Here is a 6073-nt window from a genome sequence, read left to right as displayed (position 1 = left end):
GTTGTTGCTAACATGTGCTAATGTGACTAGAATGAGGTTGTATACAACAGCCAACTTTCCGGAACATAGACATGTCTTATAAATGTGCAGAAAGCTTAAATTCTTGTTAATTTAACTGCAGTTTCCAATTAACAGTAGTTTTTACAGTGAAAAATACCATGCAATTGTTTGAGGAGAGTGCACAAGAACAAAAAACTTTTATCACTGCAACTGGTTTGACTCATTCTCCTCTGAAGGTAAATAATGCACTGACACTCCGTAATCTTTCTCCAATTTGTCATCCTGAGGGTGCCAGAGACACAATGTAGCATAGTTTTGAAAATGGGTAAACTTAATCTATTACCATAGCATTTTTGCATGCTCTCTATAGTTATGTACTTAAATCTATCAATTGACACTTTGGGAAAACTCCTGGCAGACTTAATACAAAATATTGTGCAGTAATGTAATTCTTCACTGGATCAGTCTGAAACGTTGCACACACACTGCTGCTATCTGGTGGCCAAAATCTAAATTACACAGACTTTTATCTGAAAGTATGCCCTTCTGCATTTCAAAGATGGAACAAAAAAAAGGGAATGCATGTTTTTTGTTTGTATTATCTTTTACCAGATCTAATGTTTTATATTTTCCTACATTAATTGAACTTTTTCACAAACTTCAAAGTGTTTTCCTTTCAAATGGTATCAAGAATATGCATATCCTTGCTTCAGGTCCTGAGCTAGAGGAGGTTAGATTTGGGTATGTTAGGCTAAAATAATAAAAAAGGGTCCGATCCCTAGATTTCGTGCACCAGCTGTTGTTTACAAATATACACAGACCTCCACCCCATGTCTTATTGGATGCAGCTGTTCCATCTTACCAATGCTGCGTAAACCCTCCGGCTGTATTTTATCCATGTCGTCGTTCTGCCACTACTCGGTGAACATAAGATATGACTTCGTTTTATGTCCCGTACTAAAACACTATCATCTAAAGCAGTTATTCCGAGTCCACTGCCATGTCTTTATGAAGATTGTGTTTGCACATTTCTGTCGCTTAATGCACTTCAAACTCCTCTATCGCAATAAGGCAGGTCAGAAATACTGTTGGTCAGGAGCATGCATCTTTTAACTGCCCTCTGTGTACAGTCAAGCAACCTTTCTTGTAAATCTGTACTCTTCAGTCACCTTAGGGGAAATGTAAAGAAGCATGAGATGGTGGCATGCCCATTTTTAAGAGTTGTGATTACCGCACAAATGCATACTCATTTAATTCACACAAGAGTAGGACACACCAAGTGAGTGTTAGGTCAGGTTTCTGTGATGACATTGTCTGTCAGCAAACTAATAACTCCCCTGCCACTAGCTCAGATGACTTAAATGAAGAATGTCCCGGCCAGAGCACAGAAATAGATGATGCTTCAGACAATGATGACACTGGTGAATTGAGGAATCAGCTGAAACAAAATGGAACTTTACTTTAGAAAAATGCAGTCTTTCCTTCATGTGTCAGATACAGCTACAAGAAATTGTTGAACACTTAAATCCGATTTTCTCCAAGTCTCAACCATTAATCAAGGAGGCAATTAACGATGTATTGCAGAAGCATGACCACACTATTAGTGATACTACCCTTAATGAAGTTGTCAGTGCGGTCATAGACAGTAATATTCTTGTCAGTGGTAGTGCTGAAGGTGCACAGTTGTTATCTTCCAAGAGGAGAAAAACATTTGTTGAGAGAAACTATCCCATGGTAACACCATTTAGACTTTGAGCAACCTGCACACACAATGGTGTATGTTCCAATACTTTAGATTCTTCAATAACTGTTTAAAAACACTGATATTCTAAGCAAGATCTCAGCAGCAAATATTGAGCCAAGTCACTACAAGTCCCACAAAGAGGGTTCATATTTCCATGAAAATGACATTCTCAACAGGAGAACTTAAACTGTCACTCCAGCTGTATATTGATGATTTTGAAATTCCTAACCAACCTGGCATAATGCAGACAAATTCACAAACTATCAGCAGTATACTGGATCCATTCCAATCTACCCAGTAAATATAAAATCAGCCTCACACACTTAACAGCTTGCTGCAATGTGTAAAGTGACAGACCTCAAAGTATGGTTACGCGGCTGTACTTGTACCATTATTACATGACATTCGTTCTCTTGAATAGGATGGTGTTTTTTATTGATTGGGGGGTGGGGTGGGGGGTAATAGTCTTTTGGAGCAGAGTATGTTTGTAGATTCTGTATGGCCACCAACAAACAGATTCAGTCCAATAAGGAGAATTTAGCCTGTCAACTAAAGCCTGTTGAGCTGTCTCTTTGCCCTAAAAGTGATGATTCACCTTAAGTACTTCACTTTCGATTATTTAAACAGGAAGATAGCATTGTTTCCATATCAGCACACAGACAAAGTTGATAGACCACAGCTCATTCCCAAGACTTTCACCTCTAAAGGTACAATAGGAGGAATGGACATGAGGGTGATGGTTCATGGGCAGTTTTGATGGACTTGAAAAAAGTGGTAGAATTGGCTTGTGTCCAGTGTTTACATATGAGACCATTGAGTATTTGCAGTGTAAAATTAGTGACCATAAACAGATTCTTAAAGAGATCTTCCCTGAGTATAGACTTCGCCATAAACATCACTATGTCGAGCACTATCCCAACCTTAAGTGTTTTGGACCCTTGGTGCACCTCTGGACTATGTGGTTTGAGGGCAAATATTGTTTCTTCAAAAGTATTGTACCCGACACGCAGAATTTTAAGAACATTTTGAAGACATTGGCAAGCAGACACGAGTACCTGATGGCTTATCTCAGTCCGCCATCATTTTTCACACCACAGACCCAAACATCTAATGTCTATCCTAGTTTCACCACTACATTGGGGGAGAGACGACTATCAACACAATCTGCACTACATCGAAGGTCACCGTTGATGGCACAGACTATGCCCCTGGATTGTTTGTGTCAGTTGGAGTAGGTGGGGGGGCTGCCTCAGTTCTGCAAAATTGCTCATATATATCTCTTGTGAATAACAATGTTTATTTTCTATGCAGTCATGGTATGTAGAACATCCTTATTCCTATGAGCTATCATCTAAACAAGTTAGCCTGTCTGTCTAATTGCAATCTGAGTTCAACGACACTGTCACCTTTTCTGCATACAACATTGATGTCCAGCTGCTGTTGACCCCCAAGAGGTTCATTCGAGTGAGAAAAATGTTGAACAGTTTATGGTGTGTCATTATTTGTTTAATGAAGTGTTACCATTTGTATTGTTTTGATATTCCAAGTGCAACCTCTCAATTCGTAGATGTCATTAAGGCAGCCCCCTGCACCTCTCCAATTCAGAGGGGTTGGGTTAAATGCAGAAAATACATTTCAGCTGAATAAATTCAGAAGTACAACTGACTAATGTTAGAGTTGCGTCAATTCGAATCTGGTATCAGGATAAATATGACATTGAGTCACCGATTGTATACTATGTATTTTTTAACTAAGCAATAAGTGCCATGAGGCCGAAGGAATTGTCTGTAGAGCGCAGAGAAAGGTTTCCAAAAACACAAATGGAAGAAGTTAGGAAGCACCAAGACTCTTCCTAGAGCTAGGAGCCCGGCCAAACTGAGCAATCAGGGGCCCTGGTCAGGGTTCCTCTGGAGATGGGAGAACCTTCCAGAACCGTCTCTGCAGCGCTCCACCAATTAGACCTGTATGGTAGAGTGGCCAGACAGAAGCCACTCCTCCATAAAAGGCACATGATAGCCCGCTTGGAATTTGCCAAAAGGCATATAAAAGACTCTCAGACCATGAGAAACGAGATTCTCAGGCCTGATGAAACCAGGATTGAACTCTTTGTCTGGATGCCGAGCGTCACGTATGGAAGAAACCTGGCACCATTCCTACGGTGAAGCATGGTGATGGCTGCATCATGCTGTGGGGATGTTTTTCAGCGGCAGGGACTAGTCAGGATCGAGGGAAAGATGGAGCAGAGTAGAAAATTCCTTGATGAAAACCTGCTCCAGAGCGCTCAGGACCTCAGACTGGGGCGAAGGGTCACCTTTCAACAAGACAATGACCCTAAGCACACAGCCAAGACAACGCAGGAGTGACTTCAGGACAAGTCTCAATGTCCTTGAGTGGCCCAGGCATGGCTCGGACTTGAACCCGATATCACATCTCTGGAGAGACCTGAAAATAGCTGAGCAGCGACGCTCCCCATTTAACCTGACGGGGCATGAGATGATCTGCAGAGAAGAAGAAACTCCCTAAATACTGGTGTGCCATTCTTGTAGCGTCATACCCAAGACGACTCGAGGCAGTAATCGCTGCCAACGGTGCTTTAACAAAGTACTGAGTAAAAGGGTCTAAATACTTATGTAAATTAATTTGTGTTTTATCCTTTGGCAGAAATCTCTAAAAGACTGTTTTTAATTGGTCATTATGGGGTGTTGTGTGTAGATTGAGGACAAAAATGTAATCCATTTGAGAATAAGGCTAACTTAATAACAAAATGTGGAAAAGGTCAAGGGGTAGGAGTACTTTCTGAATGCACTGTATATAAAATATATATAATATCCCTTCATTTTAAACTCTCCCCTAATTGGAGTAAACTAATGGACCACACTTAGGTTACTACTTCTAATTTATACATTTCACGGACCTAGTATATTTTACAATCATTTTTGTTTTTAATCCTATCCTTCAGCTACCCTCAACCTCTGCCATCAATCTCTGAAGACCATCCAGTTTTGATTTCAATTAGAATTTTGTTTGCCAAATAAGTTGCACTCTCATTTCCATTGACAGTAGCGGGTGGGGAATGAGAAACAGAGGAGAAAGAGAATAGAGACAGAAAAAGAGGGTTCTTACTAAGCTATATGGAATCGGAGGTCATAACCAAGGATCATTTAGCAATTTGATTTTGAATGAAAGACCACTTGATTTAAAAAAAGAAAAAAAAGTGGGCCTTATTGCCATTAGCCCAGACAAACGCATTGAATAACATTACATGGAACAAGAGAGTTCCCACCAAAAACCTAAAGGAAGTTTGTTCTAAAGCGTCCGTCAAATATTGGAGATATAAAGATTATCTAGAAACAAAAAATATTTAACCCCTTATTTTAGACACTAAACAGTCTCCATACATATTTCCATTATTTTTTAAAACTGGTACCGGGGGACCTTCAGATGAGTCTTGCGAGGCCTAAAGCAAAACAACCGCCATGTACGTGTTCGTGAGAGTCTCACCTCTGCACCAAGGGGTCATATTAGTGTGTAGCCCTACACTACGACTGTATTGACTTCAGACGAGTCCCAAGATACTCTGTTTTTGCTCTACACCCACAAGCAATAATAGTTTACAGGTCAAACCGTTCAGACGCTAGAGACGATTTTGTGAGAAGACCGATTTTCAGGATGTCTCATGGTCTGACAAAAACCGCTCTAGCTCTGTTACCTTTCACCGCAGAAGTGCGACAAAGGAGGATAAGGTCGATTGAGACAAATCCAAAGCAAAAAACGAATTGAAACAGATTGTGGATTTTTATTATGCTAATTCGATTCAAGGGGGCGCAGACAGACCTTAGAACACAGGCAGAGCATCATCTAGCTATGTGAAAACGAAAACTGTATTTATCATTATGGATATCAAGGCAATCTGAGGATACCTACTTTAGTGTTCATGTTATTTCATCTTGCAGAAATCTGTATCTACAATTTTTGGAAAATGTACATTTATGGGAATCATCGATTGTCCAGACATATCCCATTATGCTGGGATACATTTATATCCACTCAGATTACATGGTATGAAAGTTCTAGAAAAAGGGAAGAAAATGACCCTTTGGCATCTCTTTTCCCAATAGTGAACGCATTTTTTATGCTCTTGTGAAGGTGAGCTGTAATAGATGGAGCAAAGAAATTGATATACTGTGACTAAAAATAGAGGGCAGGATTTCCTGAGCTCACTGAAGGCTGTTATTCAAATTGAGTATTTGACAGCTTCTAATGTAGCCTATTCATTCTAGTGTTTTGCATTCCAGAGTTGTTTTTTTTAAACAATTAAAATAGTAATAA

The sequence above is a fragment of the Oncorhynchus keta genome, chromosome 37 (assembly GCF_023373465.1).
Source record: "Oncorhynchus keta strain PuntledgeMale-10-30-2019 chromosome 37, Oket_V2, whole genome shotgun sequence".
NCBI lineage: Eukaryota > Metazoa > Chordata > Actinopteri > Salmoniformes > Salmonidae > Oncorhynchus > Oncorhynchus keta.
The sequence above is the reverse complement of the archived record's forward strand: the minus strand, read 5'-3'. Positions refer to the sequence as shown.